The sequence below is a fragment of the Scyliorhinus torazame genome, chromosome 24 (genome assembly GCF_047496885.1).
Source record: "Scyliorhinus torazame isolate Kashiwa2021f chromosome 24, sScyTor2.1, whole genome shotgun sequence".
Classification (NCBI taxonomy): domain Eukaryota; kingdom Metazoa; phylum Chordata; class Chondrichthyes; order Carcharhiniformes; family Scyliorhinidae; genus Scyliorhinus; species Scyliorhinus torazame.
Window position 1 is genome coordinate 49,763,575 of NC_092730.1, and position 18,862 is coordinate 49,782,436.

The 18,862-nt window shown below is 45.0% G+C and overlaps 2 non-coding genes across 2 annotated transcripts; both read right to left on the reverse strand.

Annotated features, from left to right (window-relative positions):
• Positions 1-7,198: 7,198 nt before the first annotated feature.
• Positions 7,199-7,271, reverse strand: trnak-cuu (transfer RNA lysine (anticodon CUU)). The gene has a single exon. It is a non-coding gene; the product is annotated as a tRNA-Lys (tRNA).
• Positions 7,272-13,792: 6,521 nt separating this feature from the next.
• Positions 13,793-13,874, reverse strand: trnas-uga (transfer RNA serine (anticodon UGA)). The gene has a single exon. It is a non-coding gene; the product is annotated as a tRNA-Ser (tRNA).
• Between the last annotated feature and the right edge of the window lie 4,988 nt (positions 13,875-18,862).

Sequence of the window (18,862 nt, forward strand, 5' to 3'; positions counted from 1 at the left end):
CTTTGAAGTAAGCTGTGGTAAGAGATCGAATGTTTATTTAAGATGTTCAGTTGAGTTCATGGAATAAACAATGTTTTGTGTTTAAAAACCCACTAGTCCGTAATTGTAATCCCACACCTCGATGCAATCCGGCCTCACAACCTGGAATGGATTTGCACGTCAGTGATTGCAGATCCATCATCGAAAAATGAGTCCCACTTCCGAGAAAACCGTGGGCAGCACGGTCGCATCGCGGTTAGCGCAATTGCTTCACAGCTCCAGGGTCCCAGGTTCGATTCCAGTCTGGGTCACTGACTGTGCGGCGTCTGCACGTTCTCCCCGTGTGTGCGTGGGTTTCCTCCGGGTGCTCCGGTTTCCTCCCACAGTCCAAAGATGTGCAGGTTAGGTGGATTGGCCATGCTAAATTGCCCTTAGTGTCCAAAAGTGCCCTTAGTGTTAGTTGAGTGGGGTTACTGGGTTATGGGGATAGGGTGGTGTGGGCTTGGGTAGGGTGCTCTTTCCAAGAGCCGGTGCAGACTCGATGGGCCGAATGGCCTCCTTCTGCACTGTAAATTCTATGAAATGTTCTATGAAAAAAAACAGCGTATGAAAAATCGACGAGGATGGGATTCAAACGCCGTTACAGAGCGCAATGGACTAGCAGTACATCGCCTTCACCACTCGGCCACCTCAACCGACAAGTGCATGCGTCGAAACGTCTTAATTCGTTTTGCATCCATGAACTGATGGAAAATATCCGCCCAGGGTCCAAAGATGTGCAGGTTAGGTGGATTGGCCATGATAATTTGCTCTTCGTGCCCAAAATTGCCCTTAGTGTTGGGTGGGGTTAGTGGGTTATGGGGATAGGGTGAGGGTGTTGACGTTGGGTAGGATGCTCTTTCCAAGGGCCGGTGCAGACTCGAAGGGCCGAATGGCCTCCTTCTGCACTGTAAATTCTATGATCTTTGACTCCAGCCCCGTGTTCAATGTTGGAAATGCAGTGTTTTTCAATAAAATGAATTCCCATCACATTCAGGGACTTTTATGAATGGACTGATGTGAAACACTTCAATATTATTTCCAAGATGTTTCCACACAGTGTGAAAGGCCCCCGCTGAAAGACTGGAATCAACCAGCATTTGACAGCAAAAACAAACGCTCCCGGCTTCACAGAGGAATCCGTCGATCATCGGAACACACATTCCACGATGGACATTTTCTGATCATTCAGTTACAGGTTTCTACTCCTGCCTGGCTTTATTCCCCAGGAAATAGGGATTATATTCTTTCAGCGAGTCGTGAAAGTATACTTGGAGCAGATTAATGATAAATTATTGTGGTACAATGAGACTATTGCTGGTTGAAAGGTAAACTTTCCAGAAAGTGCCTTCATATTGTGGTTGATCGCAAATCGGCACCACATTAAAAAAAAAACACAGCTTAACTCGTAAACTTAAATTAAACTAATTAATTAATCAGTGATGGCTGGTCAGGTGATGTGCTTGAGCTGCTTGATGTGGGAGCTGGCAGATCGCATTGCGAGCTGCAGCGACCACATCTGCAGTAAGTGTTGGCTGCTCGAAGAGCTCCGGCTCAGAGTTGATGAGCTGGAGTCTGAGCTTCAAACACTGAGGCACATCCGGGAGGGGGAGACTTACCTGGACACTGTGTTTCAGAAGGCAGTCACACCTGTCAGAGTAATTAGTTTAAATCCTGCCAGTGGCCAGGGACAGCAGGGTGTGACTGCAGGTCAGGCAGTTAAAGGGAACCAGCAGTCAGGAACTCAGGAGCCTCAGCCCTTGACCCTGTCCAACAGGGATGAGGCACTTGCTCCCTGTGTGGATGGCGAACAGGGCTGCAGGAAGGATGAGTCAGCTGACCAAGGCACCATGGTTCAGCAGGCCATTGAAGGGGAGGGAGTAAATAGGCAAGTTGTAGTTGTAGGGGGTTATATTATCAGGGGGATAGATAGTATCCTTTGTGAGGAGGATAAAGAGTCCCGCATGGTACGTTGCCTGGTATATCTGACCGGCTTGAAAGGATACTGAGAGGGAGGGGGAGGATCCAGTTGTTGTGGCCCATGTCGGTACCAACAACATAGGCAAGTCTAGGAAAGAGGACCTGTTTCGAGATTATAAAGAGCTAGGATTCAAATTAAAAAATAGGTCCTCAAGGGTCATAATCTCCGGATTACTGCCCGAGCCACGTGCAAAGTGGCATAGGGAGGCAAGAATAAGGGAAGTTAACACGTGGCTGAAAGAGTGGTGTGGGAAAGAGGGGTTCCTTTTCATGGGACACTGGCATCAGTTTTGGGACATGGGGGACCTATACCGTTGGGATGGTCTCCACCTGAACCGAGCTGGGACCAGTGTTCTTGCGAAAAGAGTAAATAGGGTGGTCAATAGGACTTTAAACTAAAGATTGGGGGGAAGAGAAAGTCAGGGAACCAAGAGGTGAAGTAATAAGTGGGAAGCGTAGCTGCTTAGGAATACAAAAAAGCACGAAAAGACAAAACTCAGGAGAGGTTACGATAGTCCCCATCCCACAAAATATGACACAGTGTATGGAAAGGCTCAGTAAACTAAGGTCCACCACACTAAGAAAACAAAAAGGGACGGTCAATAGAGAATTAAAGGTGCTATATTTAAATGCGCGCAGTGTACGGAACAAGGTAGATTAGCTTGTGGCCCAGATTATGACTGGCAGGTATGACGTGGTAGGCATCACAGAGACATGGTTGCAGGGGGTTCAAGACTGGCATTTAAACATCCAGGGATTCACAACCTATCGAAAAGACAGAGAGGTGGGCAGAGGGGGCGGGGTTGCCTTGTTAATTAGGAATGAAATTAAATCAATAGCACTAAACGACATAGGGTCAGATGATGTGGAGTCTGTGTGGGTAGAGTTGAGGAACCACAAAGGCATAAAAACATAATGGGAGTTATGTACAGGCCTCCAAACAGTGGTCAGGATCGGGGGCACAAAATGCACCACCAAATAGAAAGTGCATGTCAGAAAGGCAAGGTCACAGTGATCATGGGGGACTTCAATATGCAGGTGGACTGGGTAAATAATGCTGTCAGTGGACCCAAGGAAAGGGAATTCATTGAATGTTTACAGGAGGGCTTTTTGCAACAGCTTGTGATGGAGCCCACGAGGGAACAGGCCATACTGGACTTAGTGTTATGTAATGAGCCAGACTTGATTAAAGATCTTAAAGTAAGGGAGCACTTAGGAGGCGGTGATCATAATATGGTAGAATTCAGTCTCCAATTTGAAAGAAAGAATGGAGAATCAGATGTAAAGGTGTTACAGTTAAATAAAGGTTACTACAGGGGCATGAGGGAGGAACTGCCGAAAATCGACTTGGCGTAGAGCCTAGTGGGAAAGACAGTAGAACAGCAATGGCAGGAGTTTCTGGGAGTAATTGAGGACACAGTACAGAGGTTCATCCCAAAGAAAAGAAAGATTAACAGAGGGGGGATTCGGCAGCCATGACTGACAAAGGAAGTTAGGGAATGCATCAAAGCAGAAGAGAAAGCCTATAAATGTGGCAAAGAGTAGCGGGAAGTCAGGAGATTGGGAAGGCTACAAAAACAAACAGAGGATAACAAAGAGAGAAATAAGGAAAGAGAGGATCAAATATGAAGGTAGGCTAGCCAGTAACATTAGGAATGATAGTAAAAGTTTCTTTAAATACATTAAAAACAAACGGGAGGCAAAAGTTGACATTGGGCCGCTCCAAAATGACACTGGTAATCGAGTGATGGGAGACAAGGAAATAGCTGAGGAACTAAATAAGTACTTTGCGTCAGTCTTCACTGTAGAAGACATGAGTAAAAGCCCAACAATTCCGGAGAGTCAGGGGGCAGAGTTGAATATGGTAGCCATCACAAAGGAGAAAGTGCTAGAGAAACTAAGAGGTCTAAAAATTGACAAATCTCCGGGCCCAGATGGGCTACATCCCAGAGTTCTAAAGGAGATTGCTGAAGAAATAGTGGAGGCGTTAGTTATGATCTTTCAAAAGTCAATGGAGCCAGGGAAAGTCCCAGAGGATTGGAAAATCGCTGTTGTAACCCCCTGTTCAAGAAGGGAACAAGGATAAAGAGGGAGAACTATAGGCCAATTAGCCTAACCTCGGTTGTTGGCAAGATTCTAGAATCCATTGTTAAGGATGAGATTTCTAAATTCTTGGAAGTGCAGGGTCGGATTAGGACAAGTCAGCATGGATTTAGTAAGTGGAGGTCGTGCCTGACAAACCTGTTAGAGTTCTTTGAAGATATAATAAATAGGTTAGACCAAGGAGAGCCAATGGATGTTCTCTATCTTGACTTCCAAAAGGCCTTTGATAAGGTGCCTCACGGGAGACTGCTGAGTAAAATAAGGGCCCATCGTATTCGAGGTAAGGTATTAACATGGATTGACGATTGGCTGTCAGGCAGAAGGCAGAGAGTTGGGATAAAAGGTTGTTTTTCGGAATGGCAACCGGTGACGAGTGGTGTCCCGCAGGGTTCAGTGTTGGGGCCACAGCTGTTCTCTTTATATATTAACGATCCAGATGACGGGACTGGGGGCATTCTGGCTAAGTTTGCCGATGATACAAAGATAGGTGGAGGGGCAGGTAATATGGAGGAGGTGGGGAGGCTCCAGAAAAATTTAGACAGTTTAGGAGAGTGGTGCAAGAAATGGCTGATGAAATTCAACGTGGGCAAGCGCGAGGTCTTGAACTTTGGAAAAAAGAATAGAGGCATGGACTATTTTCTAAACGGTGACAAAATTCATAATGCTGAAGTGCAAAGGGACTTGTGGGTCCTAGTCCAGGATTCTCTCAAGGTAAACTTGCAGGTTGAGTCCGTAATTAAGAAAGCAAATGCAATGTTGTCATTCATCTCAAGAGGCTTGGAATATAAAAGCAGGGATGTACTTCCGAAGCTTTATAAAGCATTAGTTAGGCCCCATTTAGAATACTGTGAGCAATTTTGGGCACCACGCCTCAGGAAGGACATACTGGCACTGGAGCGGGTCCAGCGGAGATTCACACGGATGATCCCAGGAATGGTAGGCCTAACATACGATGAACGTCTGAGGATCCTGGGATTATATTCATTGGAGTTTAGGAGGTTGAGGGGAGATCTAATAGAAACATACAAGATAATGAATGGCTTAGATAGGGTGGATGTAGGGAAGTTGTTTCCATTAGCAGGGGAGACTAGGACACGGGGGCACAGCCGTAGAATAAAAGGGAGTCACTTTAGAACAGAGATGAGGAGAAATTTCTGCAGCCAGAGAGTGGTGGGTCTGTGGAATTCATTGCCACAGAGGGGGGTGGAGGCCGGGATGTTGAGTGTCTTTAAGACAGAAGTTGATAAATTCTTGATTTCTCGAGGAATTAAGGGCTGTGGGGAGAGAGCGGGTAAATGGAGTTGAAATCAGCCATGATTGAATGGTGGAGTGGACTCGATGGGCCGAATGGCCTTACTTCCGCTCCTATTTCTGATGGTCTTATGGTCTTATATTTAGCGGATTCGTCCATGACAAGACTGAAGAACGATCACTCGTCTATCCAATCGGTGAGGTCTGCCTCAGCGTGAGACAATATTAACAGAGTGAGAACCAGGTTAATTAGATTCAGGTCACACGGTTACAATAGAACTGAATCAGGAAAACCCCGCCTTCACAGCCTTGCCACTCGCCTGAGGTATCGTGATCCTCAGGTTAAATCACCATCAGTCAGATCTCACCGTCAACGGGGAAAGCAGCCTATGGTTATCAGGGACTGAAGCGACTTAATTTACTTTGGAACTGGATCAATTTATGATGTTTCCAGGATGCGACTTCCCTCAGACTGATCAAATGATTGGCAGCCGGAAAATTAGCGCCCATTGAGGAGTTACTGGTACCTGAGGCTTAGTTGGAGTATTGGTTTTAAAGGTTAATCATGAAATCTAGAGATGAAAAGCCGGGAAAGTGGGCATGAGGATCATTATGAAATCATTAAAATGTAAAAGGTGGCCATTCGGCCCATCGACTCTGCACCGACCCTCTGAAAGAGTCCCTATGCCCCAACCACATCCCTGTAACGCACTACCCAACTTTATAAACACAAAGGGGCAATTTAGCATGGGCATTCCACCTAACCCACACACATTTGGACGTGCGAGGAAATCGCAGCACCCGGAGGAAACCCATAGACACAGAAAAAAAGTGCAAACTCCATACAGTCAGTGACCAAAGGCTGGAATTGAACCCGGATCGCGGGCGCTGTGAGGTAGCCACTGTGACAACGTGCCACCGTATGAGGTCATAACACGTCATATATCAGATCAAGCCTGATCTCATTGAAATACAGAGCACATTCGATAGGCTGAATGGCCTACTTTTGCTCCTCCGTCTTATACCCTGATATTGTGTAAATGTGTTCCGGTTCTTGTGTAAAACACTTGTTAAAACAACACAGACACCGTATGTCGACTGCGTCTGATTATCTGGCGCAGAGAAGGCGATTGTGGAATACATGTCGTACCCATCAAACTCTGCTACTCACCTGACTGAGATTTGTTCTGTATCTGTAAATCACAGGTAGTGTTCGCGAGTGGAGGGAACACGCTGCACCTCAGTCTCTGGAACATATTGTGAGAGCAGGATGCCTTTATTATGAGTCAATGTCTGGTACTTTTTGTGAGAGTGGAATTCAGTCTCTATCAGACATTGGTACTGAATGTCAGTGTGGAAATATTTCTGTATCTGTCAATCACAATGACTGTTTGGGAAAAGTGAGATGAATCCGTAACATCATCACGGCTGTGACAGACAGAGAAAGACACAGAGAAATGCAGGAAGAGACTATCAGGACACACACACAATGACACACAGAAAAGGTGCCGCTATGAAGAAACTGTTTTTTTCAAAAAATGTGTTTTCGGCTGTGTCACCGTGCTCTCTCTGTCGGAACCGTCACTCTGCTGGTGACAGATCTTCACTGTGGTTGTGTCAAATCGTTCCCTGTTGTGTAAATGTGTTCCCAGTTGTGGGAATTGATCCGCCTGAAGCAGAACCTTCCTGCGCCATGACTGAGACGAAATTTCAATCCAGATTTGTTAAATCTTGTCACCAAGGGTTAGTTCAGACCTCTGGATTCCCAGTCCAGCGACATAACCTTGCCTTCTTGTTGTGAAGACAGTTCATTCAGCATCAATCTTTTCCGATAATAGTAAGGAAGCGCCTAACATGAGGCTCGAACCCACGACTCTGGGATTAAGAGTTCCATGCTCTACCGACTGAGCTAGCCGAGCTGGTGCTGCATTGCCCATTAAACCTCTTCTTGTGGAGAGTGGCTGCGGTGCTCATTCGGAGGGGAAGTAATGACTTGTTGGGCCGAATGGCTTTCTGCGCTGGAGAATCTACGATTCTATGAAGGAAGGAGGTTGATGCGTTCAAATGCTTCTGCTATAATGTCCACTCCTGACACCACGTAGAAATGGTCGTCTTTGAATGACTGGAAACCAAGGAGTTGTAATAAAAAAATAATTGATTTAATAATTGAGCTGCTCCTCCTGGCTTGTGCTCTGACCGCGATCCGGGAAGAATTGCAGGAATCCAGACACGTGATCATTTTTGTTGCGTCATCACGTGACCATTCGGTCTCCACTGGTCTCCCTCGGTGCTCTAATTTCTAGATTCATCATTTTAATTTTCATCCAGACTGGGAAGTTTAGCGCTGCTGCATTTGAAAAGGAACATGAATTTCTAATATTTTTCCAATGTAACTGATGTTGTTACACAAACTATTTAATCAGTGGAATTGTGCGTTTAGGGAACTCAGATTTTCGAATATCTGAAGGCTTCTTTCCAAATCGAATGGTTATTTTCCACAAGATTCAACCCCTCCTCACATAAACCCCGGGGACGCTTTGATCGCTTGAATGCAATGACTTCCTGGAGTGATTCCAGGCCGGCTTTCGAATGTATTCTATCGACCAAATTACTGTTGAATGATGCAGCTGTGATGGCCGAGTGGTCAAGTGGTTGGACCTCAAATCCAATAGCGTCCCCCCCCCCCCCCCCCCCCCCGCGACTGTGATTCGAAATGTTTGTTCAACTCCCCGGAAAAGCTGCCGGCTCGACAATGAATCGGAATTTCGGTTGGTTGTCTGTTAACGGTACTAACATTTATCGAATTCAGTTTTTTAGAAAAACGTTCTTTTTGGAAACTAAACGAAACATAAAGATAAATAAGGAGTTCACACTCAAAGCAACAATCAATAAATAATAAAGTTTCGTGCAACGTTCGGAAGGAGAAGCAGCAACGGAAGCGAATGGAAACGTGGTTCGGTTTCATTCAGGTGAATGTATTTCTGGGTAAAAAGATCGTGGCAGAAATGGAACATTAAAAAAAAATATTTTCTTGTTCTCTTTCTGTTGTCTCTCTATATGTTTCTTTCTCTCTCCCTCACTCACTGTTTTTGTGCTTCTCCGGGGACTGATTGGATACACAGTGAAACTCAGCCCCATCTCATCCCAACTCTTTTGTACGAATACGTCCTGGTGATGGACGGTCGTGAATCAGTAGAAGAATCGACAAACTATTCCATTCTTGCTCTGTAAGAAGTTCCATTCCTGGTTGTGAGGTGGCTCTGGGATAAAGGGATCGAGAGAGAACGAGTCTGACTCTTACTCTTCAAATCATTTCGTGCGCACTTGTAGAAAGTGGATGTGTCTGAGAACAGGAGAAAAGCAGATCATGGGGGTGTGATTGATTTTACTGAGCCGGACCGAGAAAAGTGAAGGAAACTTCTAAACAGTCAGCTTCTGTCTGAGAGCTGGTAAGGAATTACGGCTGACATTGAGGCAGTTCCTAGTGAATTCTTCCAGCAAATCGAATTTTGAAGCGGTGTTGGCATATTGTTTTCGTAGAGACTGACATAGTTTCTGAAAAGATCAGTTGTGCTTGTTTTTGTTTTGTCCAGTAGTTTGGGGAATCTATTTGGAGCGGGTGGAGTTGGTCAATATCTGTGCCTCTTGCTTGTCCAGCTCCCCGGGCAGCAGCAGCTCCATTCCTCGCCAAATGTGTGGACACAAACGGCAAACCCACATCATTGTATCCCCGTGGAGGTTAGAACCCCTCTCGGAGCGGCTCTGCTCCGGAATATTTACTCAGCTCCATAAACAAACCACTGACTACACAAATGATCGGGGCTCCCTTTGCATCTCATTGATGGTTGTCACCCAATTTGGCTGTTTCGGGAATGAAAGTAAAAATTTATCGCGTCTGGTAATTAGTATTTTTAATAAACTACACTAAACATATGAAACAATACTTAATAAATGATAATTAACGAATATTAATCAATATTTAAAAAGTGTTCTGCAACGATTGGAAGGAAAAGCCCATCCCATCAGGGCAGGAAAAGTTGGGAATGGACCGGAGTGAAACATTCCCGGACCATGTCCAACATGTTTCTCCTCAGCATGAAAACTCCCTGCGGAAACACTGAAACAGACACTCATTTGATCACATCATGATTAACATCACTCACACCTTAACCATGAGGCCACTGATGAAGTCATGATGACTTCGAATTTTTCCTAAAATGCCAACTGAACCCACTGACTGGCAGAGTTACATTACCCACGTGATTGGCGAAGCGCATCCACAGACCGACTTGCCGAGTGGTGCAAACTAACATCACTGCTTCTGATCAGCTCCAGAACAGAGAGATAAATGTCACATTGTCCTTTCATATTTCTAATTTATAATTGTGTGGGGAAACTGATGGGCTTTGGACGCAATTAAAAGTTGCTTCAAGTGAGATCAAATCAGCGGCTGGCTCGTTGGTCTGGGGAGACCTGTGCCACACAAAGCAACAGAGACTGCAGATAGAGAATGAATCGAATATTCACATGTCACACCAGAGAACACGTAGGAGAACAATTCAGCAGTCAAGGGCATTCAGCCTCTGATCTCCGGGTAAGCGTTCTGCAAGGCGTCCTTCAGGACGCGCGACAAGGAAAATCGCCGAACAGAAACTTCTAGCCAAATTCCGCATACATGAGTACGGCCTCAACCGGGACCTTGGATTCATGTCGTTTTACATTTATCCCCCACCATCTGGCCTGGGCTTGCGAAATCCTACCAACTGTCCTGGTGTGAGCCAATTCATACCCCTTTAACCTGGGGTTAGCCCTATCTGGTTTAGCACAGGGCTAAATCGCTGGCTTTAAAAGCCGACCGAGTCTGATCAGAAGCACGGCTCAATTCCAGGATCAGCCTCCCCGAACAGGCGACGGAATGTGGCTTTTCACGGTAACTTAATTTGAAACCTACTTGTGACAATAAGCGATTTTCATTTAATCTCTGGACCTGTAAAGACTTAATTACCTGCAAATGCTGGCATTCAAAGCATTGTCTTGCATTTTTGACTTTGCCTATATATATGTTTCCGAAACATACCTCTTCATTCACCTGAGGAACGAGCAGTGCTCCGAAAGCTAGTGTTTGAAACACACCTGTTGGACTTTAACCTGGTGTTGTCAGACTTGTTACTGTGCACAGCAGGGACTGACATATAAAGAGTCATTCACCACCCAAATGCCTATATGCACCTCCCCCAACACACGCGCATGCCCACTGCCACTGAAAGTTTTGTCATGATTCTGATATGCAGACGTTTTAACGGAAACTAGCAAACAACATAATGATTTTATCCACTCAATAACAATATCAGAGATTGATCATTACAGATTTAGTTCAACCTTCACACAGATTTTCAGAGACTGAAAGATATTGAATGAATGACAGACTCTCATACAGTCCCAGAGACTCTCTCAAAGCGATTTAACTGAATACAAAGACAGATTGTTGCAGAAGATATGTAACAATCCGAAGAATGATTAGTATATTACAAATATGGAATGAATCTGACTCTGCCCTATAGTGTCAGGGACTGAAATATGCAGCTATTGTATTTCAAAATTGATCGCACTTAGCAGGGTGGTAGTGTCAAATAACCGGATGGTGCGAATCCTCAATGTGCAAATGGGACCTAGTCGCCACAAGGACTGTGTAGTGGTCACTCTGAACGTCAAGACTATGGGAGACCGAGCTCCACAGGCTGACTCCTACTTTCCACAGACCACCACTGACTGAATCATGGTGAATACCAAGAGCTGAATTATGTTGTCAACACTCACATAGAAATGGCACACAGAATAAAATGGCGAGATCGTGGAAAATGTGGACCGTTTTCCATGACCGGAAGCCACCACTGGAAAAAGGCAGATCCATCAGACAGGATTCGCCCTCACAGCAGATTGAGAAAGAGAATACTTGAAGAGCAGCTTCATGACAGAATCGTTCGGAGTGACCATTGCACAGTGCTGACTCAGCAACGGCAAAGACTGGTCCCGTATGTGTTTTATTCTGTTCGCAGTGGAGGTCAACAAACCAAAAATAACCCAATTTACCCAATGATCCCAGTACGAAAAGCAAGGGACAAAAATTGTTTATTTTGATTTTATTTCAACAACGAAACTGCGAGGGCAGCATGGCGGCACAGTGGTCAGCACTACTGCCTCACGGCGCCGAGGTACCAGATTCGATCCCGGCTCTGGGTCACTGTCCGTGTGAAGTTTGCACATTCTCCCGTGTTTGCGTGGGTTTCGCCCCCAGAATCCAAACATGTGCAAGCTAGGTGGATTGGCCACGCTAAATTGCCACTTAATTGGGAAAAATTAATTGGGTACTCTAAATTATTTTAAAACAAGGTGAAGACTGCGGATCCCGCTCCTGCTGTTTAATACAGATCACTATAACTCGCACAGTGAGCAGAAAGAAATTCGTGTTGTTTGTGTGCATTTCACTCCAATTTAAAACGCTCCTGAATGAAAGTGTCTGTGTCACACGGCTCCCGATCAGCCAGGAGATGGCACCAGTCCACAATAAATGTATTTATGCAATATATTTATGATGTGCTGTGTGTCATTACATTGGACTCTTACTCTGGTCTGAGACATTACCTTGTCCTTGTGCCCTGATGCTGCCCTTTTCATCCTGTTTCAGTAATAACTTTTTACTGGTATTAATTATGTAACTTACTTAGTGATTAATTTATTCAGCCACTAGGAGTGTTTTAAGCTTATTTTGTAAACGGAACTTTGCGTGGCTCGTATTTTTGACCGGTTTAACCCACCTATTTACTATTGTTGCAGACTGAGAACTTAGTTATTAATGTTGAAGATTGTCGTTTATTTAAACTAAGTTTCCACTCAAAGCAAATTGATGCTGGTTATTACATAAGGAACCCATGGGTGATGAAAACAATTGGTGAATTTTATTTGAGGAGTGTCCACTCCTTTTCTGTCCTGACCTGCGGTATCTAATTAAATAATTCACCACTGTGTTGGGCAGGAACTGAAGCTGGGTCAAATGCTGGGACAGTCACCACTATACCACCACCTGTCCCTGGGCAATGTTGCCCTCTCTGTATTTATAGAACGAATACACAAACAATGAAGCGGGTGAATGTATTAAATCAGGGATTCGATATTCTTGTAACCAATATGGCTGTAATGGGAATCTTTCATATTCCGATAGACCGGGTAGAGCTGGGTAGCTCAGTCAGAAATCAGATATCTGGGGGTTTCAAGATGATTACTACAATGATAATATTTAACCATGTTAATGTTCTTTTGCTCCAATTCAAATGTGTTACGAATACAGCGTTACCGTGTTGTACAGTTCGTGTTCAACCAGGAGATGGCAGCAGTGCGCAATAGTTTGGATATCCTGTTTGTGTCCGCAGATCTCGACAGGAATGGAGCTGCTGCTGCACGAGCAGCTGGACAAGCAAGCGGCACAGATATTAACAAACTGCACCCGCTCCAAATAGATTCCCCAAGTTATTGAACAAAACAAAAACAAGCACAAATCATATTTTAAGAAAGTATGACAGTGTCTCTGAAAACAATATACCAACACCTCATAAAGAATCGGTTTGCCTAAACTAATTCAAGATCAACCGTTTCAATATCAGCCGTAATTCCTTGCCAGTTCTCAGAAAGGCGCTGACTGGTTAGAAGATTGCATCACTTTTCAAGGTCCGGCTCAATAAAATCAATCACAGGCCCATGATCTGCTTTCCTCCTGTTCTCAGACACATCCACTTTGTACAAGGGCGCACTAACTGGTTTTCAGAGTAAGAGTCAGACTGCAGTCACCTCGTTCTCTCTCGATCCCTTTATCTCAGAGCCACCTCACAACCAGGAATGGAACTTCTCACAGAGCCAAGAATGGAATAGTTTGTCGATTCTTCCACTGATTCAGGACCGTCCATCACCAGGACGTGTTGGTCCAAAAGAGTTGGAATGAGAAGGGGCTGAGTTTCGCTGTGTATCCAATCAGTCCCCGGAGAAGCACAAAAACAGCGAGTGAGGGAGAGAGAAAGAAACAAAGAAACAGATAGAGAGACAAAGGAAAGAGAACAAGAAAATATTTTAAAAATATGTTCCATTTCTGCCTCGATCTTTTTACCCAGAAATACATTCAGCTGAATGAAACCAAACCACGTCTCCATTCGCTGCCGTTGCTGCTTCTCCTTCCGAACGTTGCAGGAAATGTTATTATTTACTGATTGCTGTTTTGGGTGTGAGTTCCTTATTCATCTGAATATTTCGTTCAGTCCCCCCCAAAAAATGCTAAATATCTGACTGAACTTGATTAACGTTCACACCGCTTATTTACAAACAATCGGAAAACGTATTAATTTTCGAGTCAGCGCCTTGTGCGGGGAATTGACGAAACAATTCGAATCACAGTCGCTGCGAGCAGAATTCGAACCTGCGCGGGGAAACCCCATTGGATTTCAAGTCCAACGCCTTAACCACTCGGCCATCGCAGCTGCGTTCAATGTGTCATTCATTAGTTATTTGGTCGATGGAATACATTCTAAAACCAGCCTGGAATCACTCCAGGCAGTTATTCCATTCAAGCGACCAATAGTCGGCCGGTGCAGACACGGTGGGCCGAATGGCCTCCTTCTGCACTGTAAATTCAATGATAATCTATGATTAATCTAGGAAAAAGGTTCGGCACAACATCGTGGGCCGAAGGGCCTGTACTGTTCTGTATTTTTCTATGTTCTGATAGTGTTTATGTGAGGAGGGGTTGATACTTCGTGGAAAATTGCCATTGGATTTGGAGAGAAGCCTTGAGAGACTCGAAAATCTCAACTCCCTAAACGCACAATTCCACTGATTTAATAGTTTGTGTAACAACATCAGTTACATTGGAAATATATTAGAAATTCAAATGGAACAGAACCACACTTCCCAGTCTGGAAGAAAATTTAAATGATGGAATCTAGGAATTACGGCACAGAAAGAGACCTGTGCAGGCCGAATGGTCACGTGATGATCTGATGACGCAACTAACATGATCACGTGTCTGGATTCGAGCAGTTCTCCCCGGATCGCGGTCAGAGCACAAACCAGGAGAGGCTGCTCAATTATTAATTTAATTATTTTTTATTACAAGACCTTGGTCGCCAGTAATTGAGAGACCAGCATTCCTACATGGTGTCAGGAGTGGGCAGTATGGCAGAAGGGCTCCACCGCATCAACCTCCTTGTATCATCGAATCGTAAAATCTCCAGCGCAGAAGGAGGCCATTCGAACCAACGAGTCAACACTGACCCTCCGAATGAGCACCGCCGCTACTCTGCAATAGATAGTGCAGCATTCCGGCTAGCTCAGTCGGTAAAGCATGGTACTTTTAATTTCAGTATCGTGGGTTCGAGCCCCACGTTGGGCGCCTCCATATTAGTATCTTAAAATATTCATGCTGAATTAACTGTCTTCATAACAAAAACACAAGGTTCTGTCGCTTGACTGGGAATCCAGGGGTCTGAACTAACCCTTGCTGACAAGATTGTATAAATCAGGAATTGAAATTTCGTCTCCGTAATGGCGCAGACGGATCGATTTCCACAACCGGGAACACATTTACACAACAGGGAATGATGTGACACAACCAAAGAACAAAGAAATGTACAGCACAGGAACAGGCCCTCCAAGCCCGTGCCGACCATGCTGCCCGACTAAACTACAATCTTCTACACTTCCTGGGTCCGTATCCCTCTATTCCCATCCTAATCATGTATTTGTCAAGATGCCCCTTAAATGTCACTGTCGTCCCTGCTTCCACCACCTCCTCCGGTAGCGAGTTCCAGGCACCCACTACCCTCTGCGTAAAAAAACTTGCCTCGTACATCTACTCTACACCTTGCCCCTCTCACCTTAAACCTAGTAATTGACCCGTCTACCCTGGGGAAAAGCCTCTGACTATCTACTCTGTCTGTGCCCCTCATAATTTTATAGACCTCTATCAGGTCTCCCCTCAACCTCCTTCGTTCCAGTGAGAACAAACCGAGTTTATTCAACCGCTCCTCATAGTTAATGCCCTCCATACCAGGCAACATTCTGGTAAATCTCTTCTGCACCCTCTCTAAAGCCTCCACATCCTTCTGGTAGTGTGGCGACCAGAATTGAACACTATACTCCAAGTGTGGCCTAACTAAGGTTCTATACAGCTGCAACATGACTTGCCAATTCTTATACTCAATGCCCCGGCCAATGAAGGCAAGCATGCCATATGCCTTCTTGACTACCTTCTCCACCTGTGTTGCCCCTTTCAATGCCCTGTAGACCTGTACTCCTAGATCTCTTTGACTTTCAATACTCTTGAGAGTTCTACCATTCACTGTATATTCCCTACCTGCATTAGACCTTCCAAAATGAATTACCTCACATTTGTCCGGATTAAACTCCATCTGCCATCGCCCGGCCCAAGTCTCCAAACAATCTAAATCCTGCTGTATCCTCTGACAGTCCTCATCGCTATCCGCAATTCCACCAAACTTTGTGTCGTCTGCAAACTTACTAAACAGACTAGTTACATTTTCCGTCAAATCATTTATATATACTACAAAGAGCAAAGGTCCCAGCACTGATCCCTGTGGAACACCACTGGTCACAGCCCTCCAATTAGTGCAGTGCAGTGCAGATCTGTCACCGGCCGGGGTCATTGTTCCACGACAGAGAGAACAGTCACACAGCAGAGTGCTCAGTTACACAGCTGAGAGATCAGCTACACATCAGAGAGCACGGTTACACAGCAGGATATACATTTACGAACAGGGCCTCTCTGTGTGCAGCAGAAAACACATTTTCCTAAATACCCAATTTCTCCATCTCAGTATCTTGCTGGTTTGCACTGCACCTTTTCTGTGTGTCACTGTGTGTATCCTGATAGTCTCTTTCTGTGTGTCTTTCTCTATCTGTTACAGCAGTGCTGATGTTATGCATTATCTCACGTTTCCCAAACAATAATTGTGATTGATAAATACAGAAGGATTTCCACACTGACATTCAGTACCAATGTCTGATAGAGACTGAATCCCACCCTCACATACAGTACCAGACATTGACTGAGAGGGAAACCGAGAATGGGAGGCAGTGTCATACTGGACTCGGAACTGTAACTTTCTCTCTCCACAGATGTTGCCAGACCAGCCGAGTTATCCAACATGTTATATTTCTCTTTCAGGATTTTATGAAGAATCTCCATAGCGGCATTGCCCTTGTGCTCGACGCTTCTATTTATAAAGATTGGTCCCGGATGTCTATTGTTCTGTTCGCAGCGGAGGCCAACAAACCAGAAAAAACCAAATTGACCCAATGACCCCGATAAGAAAAGCAAGGGACAAAAAAGAGTTTCTTTCGATTTTACTTTAACAACCAAACCAAATTGAACAGGAATTAAGAAGCCCATTGAGTTGATAAAATAAATTTTGCTTGGGAGGTAATGGTAAAATGGTGTCAGCGGCACGCTGACCACCGGCTGGCTCGTTGGTCTAGTGGTATGATTCTCGCTTAGGATCTTCTGCTGCCATAAAATGAGAGAGAGCCCGGGTTCTGATTGCGGAATGTGCAAATAACTTTTTAAAATCTGTACGATCGATATGGTGCCATTGACTGAACTCGGGAGTAGTTTGGAGGAAAGGGAGGGAGGGAGCGAGGGTCATGTTTAGAGCTTAACCACTTCTTCACGCCAGTTCTTCGGCTGCCAACAGTACAGTCGAGGTGACCCAGTTGACCTCTTCCAGAATCCTCCTCTGCCGCTTCCACTGGATGAATTTCCTCATGTTTGTCCACTGGAGGGGTTCTTCGGCTACTTGTCTGTGAAAGCAGCACCGGAAGCAGCTGTGGAGACAGATTCCAATCTCCAGGATGCAACTCTCCAATTGGATACTTCACTTTGATCAGATCTTACACTCTTGTTTAGAGAATCATTGAATAGTTACAGATCAGGCGAAATCCATTTTGCCCACCGTGTCCACGTTGGTCGCCGAGAGCTGGCGGTAGTCCCGTGATAAAAACAGAAAATGCTGGAAATACCCAGCAGGCCTGGCAGCATCTGTAGAGAGGGAAACAGAGTATGAGAAGCAGGGTCATACTTGACTCGGAACTGTAACTCTCTTTCTCTCTCCACAGATGTTGCCAGACCAGCCGAGTAATGCAACATTTTCCAATTCTCTTTCAGGATTTTATGAAGAATCTGCATTATGAAGAATGTGCTCGACGCTTCTATTTATAAAGACTGGTCCCGTGTGTCTATTGTTCTGTTCGCAGTGGAGGCCAACAAACCAGAAAGAACCAAATTGACCCAATGATCCCGATAAGATAAGCAAGGGACAAAAAATAGTTTATTTGGATTTTACTTTAACAACCAAACCAAATCAACAGGAATTAAGAAGCCCATTGAGTTAATAAAATAAGCTTCGGTTGGGAAGTAATGGTAAGATTGTTTCAGCGGGACGTTGATCACCTTTGGTGATTCTCGCTTTAGCGATTCTCTCATAGGCAATTCTGCTGCGATAAAATGCCAGAGGTCCCGGGTTCCAATCCCGGACGAAACCTGCAAATCACTTTTTAACATCTGTGCGATCGATATGGTGCCATTGACTGAACGCGGGAGCAGTTTTGAGGAAAGGTAGGGAGGGACGTGTTTGGCGCTTAACCGCTCCTTGACACCTGTTCTTCGGCTGCCCACAGTACAGTCGAGGTGACTCAGTTGACCTCTTCCAGAATCCTCCTCTGCCGCCTCCACTGAATGAAGTTCCTCCTGTTTGTCCACTGGAGGCGTTCTTCACTGAGTTCTGAATTTGGTGCATTTGCGTGCTATAGTGAGAGTTTCGTGACTGAGGGTGTATAAGGGTTAATTTTGATCCAAAGTCTAGTCTTTCTTTTATTTAGTTAATTAACTTAAAAGTTCCTGTTTGGTTGAGAAGGTGAATTTTCAACGAGCTTTAAACAAAGGTTCTACTTGTAGGTACTTGCAGCTGGAGCTTATTAATTAGCTAATTGGATTAGGCCAGTCTCCAGAGGCTAGATTCACAGTATAAAAGTGATCCAGCTACAGTGCACACTTTGTTTGCTCTGAGTGATGCATTTGGTGCATTTGACTGCTACAGTGAGTGTTTGGTGACTGAGGGAGTTAGGTGAGGAGTTAGTAAGGTGCTCCTTTAATTTCATTTCAGCAAAGAGCGAGAACGGAACCAGGAGTTTATAGAGTGTGCAGCTGACTGGGAGCAGAGTCAGAGGCCGGAAGTCCAGTTGATCCACAGGGCAGCTATATTCTGGAAGGCAAGAAGGTTTGGAGGCTAGGGCAGTTACATGCTCATCCTATAGGATGTGGGTGGTGAGGGATACCACCGGTGTCCACGCTGACTGTACCTGAGGGAAGTGCACCCAACTCCAGCTCCTCAGAGACCGTGTTAGGGAACTGGAGCTGGAGCTGGATGAACTTCGGATCATCCGCGAGGCAGAG